This window comes from Oncorhynchus keta, chromosome 28 (assembly GCF_023373465.1).
Source record: "Oncorhynchus keta strain PuntledgeMale-10-30-2019 chromosome 28, Oket_V2, whole genome shotgun sequence".
NCBI lineage: Eukaryota > Metazoa > Chordata > Actinopteri > Salmoniformes > Salmonidae > Oncorhynchus > Oncorhynchus keta.
Window position 1 is genome coordinate 56,744,478 of NC_068448.1, and position 13,045 is coordinate 56,757,522.

General features: G+C 44.4%; 1 long non-coding RNA gene across 1 annotated transcript; it reads left to right on the forward strand.

Annotated features, from left to right (window-relative positions):
* Positions 1-8,576: 8,576 nt before the first annotated feature.
* LOC118360498 (uncharacterized) lies at positions 8,577-12,815 on the forward strand. The gene is made up of 3 exons (XR_004820880.2): positions 8,577-8,831; positions 8,935-9,018; positions 9,146-12,815. It is a non-coding gene; the product is annotated as an uncharacterized LOC118360498 (long non-coding RNA).
* Positions 12,816-13,045: the final 230 nt, after the last annotated feature.

The window sequence follows — 13,045 nt, forward strand, 5'->3', positions numbered from 1 at the left end:
TACCTATGTGAGAGTGGATTCTCGGCCCTCACAAGAATGAAAACTAAATACAGGCACAGACTGTGTGTGGAAAATGATTTAAGACTGAGACTCTCTCCAATGCAACCCAACATTGCAGAGTTATGTGCATCCTTTCAAACACACCCTTCTCATTAACCTGTGGTGAGTTTTTCGATGAACAAATAAGGTTTCATATGTAAGATGATTAAATAAATCATTATTACACTATTATTTGTGCTCTGGTCCTATAAGAGCTCTTTGTCACTTCCCACAAGCCGGGTTGTGTCAAAAATTCTTATGTTTAATAAATGTATCGTTAGCGTGTGCAGCAGGCTTACAATGATGGTAAAAAAACAACATTTAAGAGTACGCTGACCCTGGCTCTAGAGGGGGTATACAGCTGGAGGTTGAATGTTTGATGGGGTACGGAACTATGAAAAGTTTGGGAACCACTGGGAACCACTCTGGGAATGCAGAGTTGTTTCCTGTGGTGCTACTTAGAAACCTGGGTGTATTTCTGAGGTGCTTTGGAGTCTCTTTCCCCTTTCTCTTTCTCTCTCTCCCCCTTTCTATCTTTCTCTACTCCCCATCTCTTTCTCTTCTCCTCTCTCTCCTCCATGTCTCCCTGTTTCTCTCTCTCTCTCGATCCTTCTCATTTTCCCCTATCTCTCCCTCTCCTTGGTGGGATGAGGAAGCCACAAGACAGGAGATAAGGCTGGGCCAAGAGCCTTCCTCCATACGCCTGACATTTCACCATGGCCCAAAATCTCTTCTGTGCTCTGGGTGTAAATTATGGAAATACACATGCATGCAAGCATACACAAATGCACACACGCCCTCAGGCATGCAATGACGCACACACGGATGCAGGCAGGCACACACGCAGGCACGTGTGTGTGTGTGAGCGGTGGGGGGTAGCAGCAGAAATCATCCCTCCGCAATGTTAATCTCAGACTGATCTGATATTGTGCATGGGAACATGCTGAAACAACATCTGCGTGTAACCTTGGTAATATCTTATCTGCACTTTGCCTTGAGTTTCTGTCACCTGTTCATCTGTCATGCTTCATGCCATGTGTGAAGAAAAATAGTCCATTCCACTCAACAACGCCTGTCTGTGTACATTCTGTCTGAACTGGTGTTAACATTCTGGGCAGACTTCTTTCAATGATTTAATCTCTGTGTCTCTGTGCTCTAGCTTGCATTTCCATGTGACGTTGCGATACTGCCAATTTAGTAACATGCTTCTAGAGTGACTGCATTGTCTAATATGGTCTGCTTTACATGGTGTTCTGCTTCAAACTTTTAACATGTTCATCTTCAATATTTTATTTGGACTTAGACATTTATATCTGTGTAATTACACATTCATTTCTGTAGTAAGATAATTGTAATGCTGTTATAGAACTACCAACTACATTGTATCGGTATATGGAGCATAATGGTTAGCAGCATACAGTAGGTAGGCTATTTTAGCATTATATGGAGCCAAGAGGCCGGGACTCTCATCTTTATGGCAAACCCTCGGACTCAACCATCTGACAACTCTGGCTTGATGCTTCAAAACCCCTCACCTCACCACAAGTTGAAACAGGTAAGGTGTTGGTCTTTTATTCCACCCCGGATCAAACGGACCTCGATCAAACGTCAGAACTTCAAACCGGGTGTCATCTGCTGTCCAGTCGTAGGCTATTTGAAGTGAAGGATGTAATGATATCATACAGTAGATATAGTAGCCACACAAGCCATTATTCTTTGAGAATCCCTCCACCCAGATCCAAATGCGCAAGACAAATAGCCTATGTCCGGATGAATGCACCTTCCCCTATAATGGATGGATGGCTCAAGTGAGTGTTGAGCTGATATGATTGAACAATGCAGGACAAATTGTTCAGATACAAATATCAGTTATTGGTATAGACCTGCATAGGCTATCAATACTTGCTTGGTTTTAGTAAGCATTGATATAAATGGAGAAATCAGAAAATTGCAGAACACTGCACTGTCATTCCCTGATACTATGGGCAACTGTATATTAAGCACTCACACCTGTTCGTTTGCGAGTCTGAGGTAAACCACTAATATAAGTTTTACATGTCTAAAACAACCTTCTACGGGCTAGCTGGTCACACAGGAAATCAATCAATCAATTTTCCATCACACTCATTCACTTCTGGACTTTATGACTGTATGTGAAGGTTAAATAAAAAAACGAACACAATCTCTGGTTTTGTGGGCCAGCCCTAACCCTGGAGTGTAAGGGTTCACATTGGTCGGAGGGACAGAAACCAAGCTGTCTCTTTCTGAAGACCAATTTGCTGCAATGCTCCCAAAGGAAAGGGACTGGTGTTGATTTTGGCACTCTTTCCCATTCCCTACCAACAAATCCTGCCTTTTCTAGACCGGTTGGCTCTGAAACTCACAGGAGTGCTGGGAGCGAGGGAGAGGGAGAAAAAAAGGAGGGAAAAGAATAAGAAAAACGGCCTCGGGGACGGAGTGAGATATTGTATACATGTGCACTGGAGCGAACGGTTTGAGGCCAGCTGCTTAAGGATTTTTCTGTGGAGTCAAGATTATCCACAGCCAATAGAGAGAAAGAACGAGTGTGAGAGAGAGAGAGAGAGAGAGAGAGAGAGAGAGAGAGAGAGAGAGAGAGAGAGAGAGAGAGAGAGAGAGAGAGAGAGAGAGAGAGAGAGAGAGAGAGAGAGAGAGAGAGAGAGAGAGAGAGAGAGAGAGAGAGAGAGAGAGAGAGAGAGAGAGAGAAGCTTCTCTACTTGCTTTTTCCTGTGCATCTCAATTCTGTCCGGGGTAACACTGAGACACTGTCAGAAGGGAATGGCTTTTTCTAAGACCCTTTAACTTATTATAGCTGTGAGTGGGGAGAGAGAGGCCTGGGAGAGATAGAGAGAGAGAGGGAGTAGTTCCATCTCTCTCTGGCTGCACGTAAGTGGCCATTCATACTGTAGGTCTTTCAAGTGCTATGGTTAAGACTCTCACACGGACTTCCTGGGCTGTGAATGGGTTACTGGCAAGCATGGCCTTCTCTTGGTTCTAAATCCCTTCTTAGCATTTCCTTTGTATTTCCTATATGCAATCTGGGCTAGAACACATCTATGACCTGCTGTCTGCTGGTCTGAGTAAATTGTGATGTAAATAATTTACATAGATTTATGTGTATGCCCATATGAAGCACCTTTCCTAATCAATGCCATTGAGATTTTTAAAAAGTAATGACATTCTCACATTTGAAACTACACCTGACAACATGTAAGCACATGTGAAAACAAGATCGTTCAAGTGAAATAAATGTGACAAAATGGGGATGAAACATTTCAATTTGATACCGTGACACTACACACGTGAGAACATTTGAGCACGTGAAAACCCAGGTGTCAAATATTTTACTTTGAAAGGCATAATTGACATACTGTATTATCTGACATATTTGACTATATATATATATATATATATATATATATATATAAGGGCATGGTTAGGGTACACTACAGTGCTGTTACCTGGGGTTAAAAAAAGTCACAAGGTACACTTCAAATGGACTCATATGAACTCACATGGTACAGTTTGGTACACAGTGTGTTACACAGTAAAATCACTAGTGTTAAATTCGAGTTGTTTTAGCAACTGGCAGTGCCAAATGACCCTTAGCGTCAGTGCTGATAACTGGTGTTAATTGCTAAGGTATAACATATTACTCTATTAGTGTAGACATTTACTCAGTAAGTGTAAACATAATCACAACCCCGCCCATAAATTCAGTTTCTGCGTTCAAAGTTCTTATTTTCTTGACACTATTGTTGGATCAGAAGAATCCTAATTTGCTCCATGCAAAGGCGAGTTTTAAACAACTATTTCACTGCTATTATTTAGCTATTTTATTTGAAATACTTGATACTTGGTTGTCTGTGTGTCACGCCTTGGTCATAGTGTTTTGTGTTTTCGTTATATATTTGGTCAGGCTAGGGTGTGACATGGGTTTAATGTTGTGTTTCGTATTGGGGGTTTTGTAGGTATTGGGATTGCGGCTGAGTAGGGGTGTAGCATAGGTTGGCTGCCTGAGGCGGTTCTCAATCAGAGTCAGGTTATTCTCGTTGTCTCTGATTGGGAACCGTATTTAGGTAGCCTGGGTTTCACTTTGTATTTCGTGGGTGATTGTTCGTGTCTCTGTGTAGTGTTCACCAGACAGGCTGTAATAGGTTTCACGTTCCGTTTGTTGTTTTTGTATTTATTAGTTCTTTCATGTATCGTTCCGTTTGTTTCATTAAAGACATGAGTAACCACCACGCTGCATTTCGGGGCCGACTCTCTTTAAACAAACGAAGAACGCCGTTACAGAATCACCCACCACACACCGACCGAGTGGCGTGGTAACAGGCAGCAACAGCAGGAGCAGCAAAAGGAGGATGAATTATTCGGAGAATGGACATGGGAAGACGTGTTGGATGGTAAAGGTTGTTACACTTGGGAGGAGATACTGGCCGGAAGAGATCGCCTCCCATGGGAACAGGTGGAGGCACTTAGGAGAGCAGAGGCAGCCGGAGATAGGAGCTGACGATACGAGGGAACACGGTTGGCAAGGAAGCCCGAAAAGCAGCCCAAAAAAATTATTGTGGGGGGGGGGGCTTACAGGGAGTATGGCTATGCCAGGTAGGAGACCTGCGCAAACTCCCTGTGCTTACCGGGGGGCTAGAGAGACCGGGCAGGCACCGTGTTATGCTATGGAGCACACAGTGTTTCCAGTGCGGGTGCATAGCCCGGTGCGGTTCATACCAGCCCTTCGTATTGGCCAGTCTAGAGGGGGCATCGAGCCAGGTAAGGTTGGGCAGGCTCGGTGCTCAAGAGCTCCAGTGCGCCTGCACGGTCTGGTCTATCCAGAGCCACCTCCACACACCAGTCCTCCGGTAGCAGCTCCCCGCACCAGGCTTCCTGTGCGTGTCCTCGGCCCAGTACCACCAGTGCCAGCACCACGCATCAGGCCTACAGTGCGCCTCGCCTCTCCTGTGCTGTCTGAGTCTCCCGCCTGTTCAGTGCTATCAGAGCCTTCCTCCTCTACAGCGCTGCTGGAGTCTCCTGTCTGTTCAGCGCTATCAGAGCCTTCCTCCTCTACAGCGCTGCCGGAGCCTCCTGCCTGTTCGGAGCAGCCTGTGCTGTCAGTCTGCAAGGAGCTGCCAGTCTGCAAGGAGCTGCCAGTCTGCAAGGTGCTGCCAGCCTGCATGGAGCAGTCAGAGCTGTCAGCCTGCATGGAGCAGTCAGAGCTGTCAGTCTGTATGAAGCAGCCAGAGCTGGGGTGGGGGGTGAGAAGGATTACTTTATCCTATCCTAGGTATTCCTTAAAGAGGTGGGGTTTCAGGTGTCTCCGGAAGGTGGTGATTGACTCCGCTGTCCTGGCGTCGTGAGGGAGTTTGTTCCACCATTGGGGGCCAGAGCAGCGAACAGTTTTGACTGGGCTGAGCGGGAACTGTACTTCCTCAGTGGTAGGGAGGCGAGCAGGCCAGAGGTGGATGAACGCAGTGCCCTTGTTTGGGTGTAGGGCCTGATCAGAGCCTGGAGGTACTGAGGTGCCGTTCCCCTCACAGCTCCGTAGGCAAGCACCATGGTCTTGTAGCGGATGCGAGCTTCAACTGGAAGCCAGTGGAGAGAGCGGAGGAGCGGGGTGACGTGAGAGAACTTGGGAAGGTTGAACACCAGACGGGCTGCGGCGTTCTGGATGAGTTGTAGGGGTTTAATGGCACAGGCAGGGAGCCCAGCCAACAGCGAGTTGCAGTAATCCAGACGGGAGATGACAAGTGCCTGGATTAGGACCTGCGCCGCTTCCTGTGTGAGGCAGGGTCGTACTCTGCGGATGTTGTAGAGCATGAACCTACAGGAACGGGCCACCGCCTTGATGTTAGTTGATAACGACAGGGTGTTGTCCAGGATCACGCCAAGGTTCTTAGCGCTCTGGGAGGAGGACACAATGGAGTTGTCAACCGTGACGGCGAGATCATGGAACGGGCAGTCCTTCCCCGGGAGGAAGAGCAGCTCCGTCTTGCAGAGGTTCAGCTTGAGGTGGTGATCCGTCATCCACACTGATATGTCTGCCAGACATGCAGAGATGCGATTCGCCACCTGGTCATCAGAAGGGGGAAAGGAGAAGATTAATTGTGTGTCGTCTGCATAGCAATGATAGGAGAAACCATGTGAGGTTATGACAGAGCCAAGTGACTTGGTGTATAGCGAGAATAGGAGAGGGCCTAGAACAGAGCCCTGGGGACACCAGTGGTGAGAGCGCGTGGTGAGGAGACAGATTCTCGCCACGCCACCTGGTAGGAGCGACCTGTCAGGTAGGACGCAATCCAAGCGTGGGCCGCGCCGGAGATGCCCAACACGGAGAGGGTGGATAGGAGGATCTGATGGTTCACAGTATCGAAGGCAGCATAGGTCTAGAAGGATGAGAGCAGAGGAGAGAGAGTTAGCTTTAGCGGTGCGGAGCGCCTCCGTGATACAGAGAAGAGCAGTCTCAGTTGAATGACTAGTCTTGAAACCTGACTGATTTGGATCAAGAAGGTCATTCTGAGAGAGATAGCGGGAGAGCTGGCCAAGGACGGCACGTTCAAGAGTTTTGGAGAGAAAAGAAAGAAGGGATACTGGTCTGTAGTTGTTGACATCGGAGGGATCGAGTGTAGGTTTTTTCAGAAGGGGTGCAACTCTCGCTCTCTTGAAGACGGAAGGGACGTAGCCAGCGGTCAGGGATGAGTTGATGAGCGAGGTGAGGTAAGGGAGAAGGTCTCCGGAAATGGTCTGGAGAAGAGAGGAGGGGATAGGGTCAAGTGGGCAGGTTTTGGGCGGCCGGCCGTCACAAGACGCGAGATTTCATCTAGAGAGAGAGGGGAGAAAGAGGTCAGAGCACAGGGTAGGGCAGTGTGAGCAGAACCAGCGGTGTCGTTTGACTTAGCAAACGAGGATCGGATGTCGTCGACCTTCTTTTCAAAATGGTTGACGAAGTCATCTGCAGAGAGGGAGGAGGGGGAGGAGGGGAGGAGGATTCAGGAGGGAGGAGAAGGTGGCAAAGAGCTTCCTAGGGTTAGAGGCAGATATGTTTTCAAGCTCACACTGAACAATGATGCTAAAGGTATGTGCTGGTTTTCAGTTCTTGATTACTTGTGGCATCACGTTCAATATCTAACCATACATTTGACATGCCTGTATTGTCAACTTTGTGTATTTCAGAATCTTCCCTGATGAGTCCTGTCTCTGCCAGTTCGGTGATGGGTGGTTTACACCATGAGTCGGATGATACAATCATTTTGAGTGAGGATGGAAGCCCCACATGAAAGCGTCAATTTCACAGATGTATTTGTATTTTTACAGATAATAGAGAGCATACTGAGGAAAAAGCCTGGTGGAGAGGTTGTCATCAAGGAATACTCCAAAACTAACTGACTGCACCAGACGAAATATGATCAACATTCTTTTTTAGGCAATGACAGAAACTCACGGGTAAGTTTAAAGGAAAGATTCATTGTGAAAATTGTTGAGCATTACTTGCTCCCATATCTGCTGAATGTTAAAAATGACTTCTGTATCAGTATCTCAGTCACATAATTAGTTAGGCAACTGCTGACCATCCACTGCTATTGGTAGAAGATTTCTCTTGTATCAACCTCGATGAGCATGATACTGCTTAAAAAATCACTCCTGATATTTAGCTGACTGGGGACCAAGGCTGCTTGTGGAGATTCTGATTGCCGCCTAAACATAGTATTATATTCTTGTCAGGACATCACACCGCGCAGTGTGAGAGAAACATTTGCACAAGGCATAGTCTCCTTGTTCCCATACCAGAAGGATCCCTACACACCGCAAATGGATATGTAAGTATACATTACAACTGATAAAGGGCATCTGCGTTTAATTTGTCTGGTATGGTATCTGACAAAATGGGACTTGGTTATTTAAAAAAAAAATATATATATATAGAGATTGGTAGCCATGTTCATTTTCTTAAGGAATGTTATTTACGAGCCTAATAGTTGAGAAGGGTACCTCTCATATGGAATCAAAACCATTCAGAGGAATTTGGCTTCATCTGAGAGACGGCCCACTCAACTATACTCTGCAGGGCGAACTACTGAGAGGGAGTCCAGTCCATCCACTTTGGTTACCCTGAGTGAAGACCAGTGCAGAGAGTCCATTTTTCTTATGTAGCATTTTTCTGATGAAGAAACAGTCAAACAGAAGCTGAAATAGACCTTTGAGGACAGGAAGAAGATGACCCACGACCCGGGTAAATGCTCCACTATCCTAACCGAATTTCCACCCTTTCTAGATGTGAAGGGCTTGGTAAGACTTTTTTTTAAAGAACAGTTTTAAGTTGTATAAATTGCATTTAATCTCTAGATGCCAATTCAGGTTGGCCAGTAAATTTAAACAGAAACAACACTTCCGTGATAATAGTTAAATTAATGTGTGCTGGTGATTTACTCAAACTCTGTTTTGGAGGTTAAAGTGGAATGTTTTGTGAGAAGGAAATGTACTAATGTTTTGTTCCTTGTCTCATTTGTTTCAGTTTGAACAGGACTTGGTGCTGATGTTTGGAGAGGTGACATTCAAGTAAAAGATCATGACGCTGAGCAATACCTTAAGCAAGGCCACTCAGGGAGCTGAACATCAGGAGCTGAACCAGATGGCAGAATCTCTAGTTGATGAGGGAGCTGAACATCAGGAGCTGAACCAGATGGCAGAATCTCTAGTTGATGAGGGAGCTGAACATCAGGAGCTGAACCAGATGGCAGAATCTCTAGTTGATGAGGGAGCTGGCACGAATGCTGACAGTTAGATGATCATCATTTATCATTTATATTTCAAATAACTCTGAAATGTTAATGTCACTGATGATGGAATTTACCATTTTAATCAGATCTCTTCTTTGTTTAGGATGGGACAATGACCTTTCCTCATCCTTCTCCTGCTCCATTTGATTCCTTCTTCCTCACAAGGCCAGAAAAGACCAGACAAGAGGTATGTAATCCCAAGCTGAAGAGCATCTTGTGATATTCCAAAAGGTTTGTATTGGCATTCTTATTCTTGGACAGTGTTGTAGCCGTTATGATGAACTAATGATGGTGTTTGTTTTTGTCGTCTTCAGGCAGGGACCAGTATCCCGGAGCACGTTGATGCGATTGACCAGAGCCGGCAACTATATCTTCTTGCAGTCGGGACCAGGAAGAGCAGCATCCATACTTACTTCATCATCCTGGACAAGCGAGCCTTGCCGTGCAAGAACGAGTGCTCTTGGTGCCTTCAATTAATTTTTCCAGACTCACTTTGGTTTTGGTACTGCTTACAATACAATACTGCGCAACATGTACACCTTCATACAGACAACTGTGTACAACATAGACATTGGGGAGGTTAAGGAGACACCAAGGGTTGTTGAGCTCAGAGCTAGACTCCTGCACTAATGCCAATTAAGTTATGATGATGTGTTTTGTTTGCCATGCTAGTCATGGAAGTACCAACTTGCTCGTGATGCATTTCAAGTTGATGCATGGAATGTGCCCTGGTAGAACTCTTAACTCAGATTGTTGCTGTGTATTTGGTACATTTTCAGGCTTTAGGAAGCACTATGACCTTAGCCAAGATACACCAAAATTACATGGCACATAATTGAGAAACGTTCAGTTAGGATAGACCAGCTATAGGTCCAGGAAAGATGTCAAGGCTCAATGACCTGAAAGAAGGCAATGATATTGCTGCCAAGTTGAATGTCTCAGTGCACACACATGTTTTGTCAGTTAAGTGGGAAAAGCAGCACGGTACAAAATGTCATCTTGATTTGGTCATACAGTTGAAGTCGGAAGTTTACATACACCTTAGCCAAACACATTTAAACTCAGTTTTCACAATTCCTGACATTTAATCTTAGTAAAAATTCCCCGTCTTAGGTCAAATAGGATCACCACTTTATTTTAAGAATGTGAAATGTCAGAATAATAGTAGACAGAATTATTCATTTCAGCTTTTATTTCTTTCATCACATTCCCAGTGGGTCAGAAGTTTACATACACTCAATTAGTATTTGGTAGGATTGCCTTATAATTGTTTAACTTGGGTCAAACGTTTTGGGTAGCCTTTTACAAGCTTCCCACAATAAGTTGGGTGAATTTTGGCCCATTCCTCCTGACAGAGCTGGTGTAATTGAGTCAGGTTTGTTGGCCTCCTTGCACAACGCGAAAAAACAAACAAAATAGCATGGTAAATAGCACGGCAGCCATCCCCTCCGGCGCCATCACTTAGAGATGTACAGATAGATGTGATTATGGACAGCGAGGAAGAAGTAGAAGAGACAAGTGTGGTGGGAAGATGTGTGTTGAGGAAGAATGGCATCAGACATGATAAAGAAGAATCTGAACCAGTAGGAGTGACATTTTTGGAGAAAGTGGACCCTTTCCTTTTGGCCCGATCCGTTTGTGGTTTCAGGTTGGGCGAGAAAGGAGTTGGCGGCAAATTAATCAGTGGACTTGTGATATGTGTTTATGTTTCTTTTGACCAGAGGGAATAGACTCTTCATGTCACACTAATTGGGTCAAGATCTGTTTCTTGCTCTTCTGAACAGGGAACTATTGAAATGAGTGATTTCTGGGGTAGCGTTAAGTGTGGAGGTGGATCAATTGAAGTTGAATATTCCTGGTGTTGTGACATCCTCTGTTTGATGCAACACAGACACATTGGAGTCATTATCAGTCCTTTTGAGATTTGAGTCAGAGTCTCTACCAGACAAAGTCATGTTAGGATATATCAGTTACCCTGTTAGAGCTTTGGTGCAGAATCCATTGCGCTGTTTCAGGTGCAACATTTATGGTCATGTTGCAGCAGTGTGTAGGAGGGAGATTCCAAGATGTGGGACGTGTGCAGGAGGGCATGGGACAGAGGATTGTGGAGTTTCGGTTGATAAAGTTGTGTGTCACCTGTAGGGTTGTACATTTAGCAGGGTATTGCAAATGTCCGGGGCGAGAGAGGCAGGTTGAAGTGGCCAGAGACAACATAGTGCAGAGGGTGTTGAGGCAGTGAAGAGAATGGAGGAGGATGGGTCAAGGGGAGGGATCCTTAGAGAATACCAGTGAGTAGTAGATTTGTGCCAGCTCAAAGGGATAGGGCAACGAGTGAGTTTTGCTTCAGTAATGTTGGATTCTTAGTGTTCATAGCAATGGTTACAAATTGTATGTTGAAGGGTGGGGTCCTGTCCTCCCAGGCCATTGGCATGGTGCAGGAGCAGATATGGTCAAAGTAGTGGAATGGTGTAGTGGGTTTTCAATTAGTCTAGGTGGCTGATGCAGAGAAGGACCTGGTTGTATGAGATTTTACTACAGAAGAGTTAATGGGGTGGTGATTTAAAAAAAAAACGAAATAGTGGTATATAGGTGTAGGGTTAGTTGGTGGTGTAATTCTTTACTTTTAGGAACAGGAGTAATGAAAATAATTGAATGTAGGTTGGCCATGACAGGCCTCACACTTTAGTACAGTAGGTTAGCACGACTGGAGTTGGCTAGTGAGTTACACTGGCGCCTGCTAGATTGTTATGCGCTACGCCTCACATTTGTAACTTGTTTAGCGAACGTGTAACATCAGAACCTGTAAATAATTGTACTAGCTAGCTTTGTAACATAGTTGACGAGAGTTGACATTGGTTATGATTAGGACAGTGGATGCATTTCAATCTCACAAAATTATAGGCATGACAAAATATAGGATTTCAAACACATGTTTATCCAGCAAGCTAGCTAGCTAAGTTGACTAACAAACAGTGAGGAGAAACAATAATACAAACATTTACTGTTGTAAATCTCAAAAATTTAAGCTGGTTTTACTATAAAAAAACATTTGCCTAAGCATGTCTGATAAACATGGCTGTAGATAGAAACTGTCTGTCTACCTACCTAGGTCATTGAGTAAATGTTGAGGTTCATGCCATATTTCTCTATATTAGGTTAGATATTGTTGTAAATGTAATCTCTGTGCCTGTGCACATGTATGCGTATTCAACTAGTCTACCCTAATGTTGACCTACGTTGGCACAGTTCAACTGTCGTTCAAACTGTACAATATAGCATACTTTTTTGTTGTTGTCTTACAGACAATACTGTGTGGTGACTGTGTTTCTTCCTGAAGTGGATTCTAGATACAGAAACATAATTCCTTTGCCAGCGTGCGTCATTGTAGCAGAACTATATCCAGTTCTCTTAGCCACAGATTGTTACACCACATAATATGGTTTAACCGATGATTTTTGGTATCCATTAATAGGATTTACAGGATAGTTGCAATTTGGCATAGAACAGAGAATCTTCGACCAACCTTAGCGATGCCATCTTTGTCCTCGATTCAGGGGAACAGGAGTCTCATAAAATGTGTCCAGTTGCAGGGGGTCAGTTTGAATTTATTAAAATAAACACTTTTTTTGCTCCATGAAGTAATCCAACAATGTGTAAGCTGCCATCTTGTCTATTTCATGTCTTCTCTCATTGATCGAGACAGGTCTCTGTCATCTTGACATGCACCACTTTGGGGTGGACACCCACCTGTCTCGATCAGCTAGATATAGTTGACTAGATATAACTAGATATAAATAAAAAAATATGTCACCAAAATTCTTTGGGTAAATCACATTATCTGGTGTAACAATCTGTAGCTACAGTTCTCTGCACCTGTGTGCCTCTGCACCTGAGACAAACTTGGACACACTGAACTGTTTTACACTATTCATTAAAAAAAATGGTATGTTACTTTTACCATATACCATTCTTGTTGAATACCCAGTTTTCTTGAGGTAGCATTACTTATTGTACACTCCCCTGTATTTTACATTTTGACAAATAAACATTATTTGGATATCTGAATGTCTAACATCTGTTTGATGCTATACAGCCCTGTACAGCTTCTACAAATATCTTCTGTGAATCCATAAAGGCAGACACATTTCAAAGAGTAATAGAAAATGTCCATATTTATGGTGGTTCTACATCAGGGGTCTCCAACCCTGTTCCTG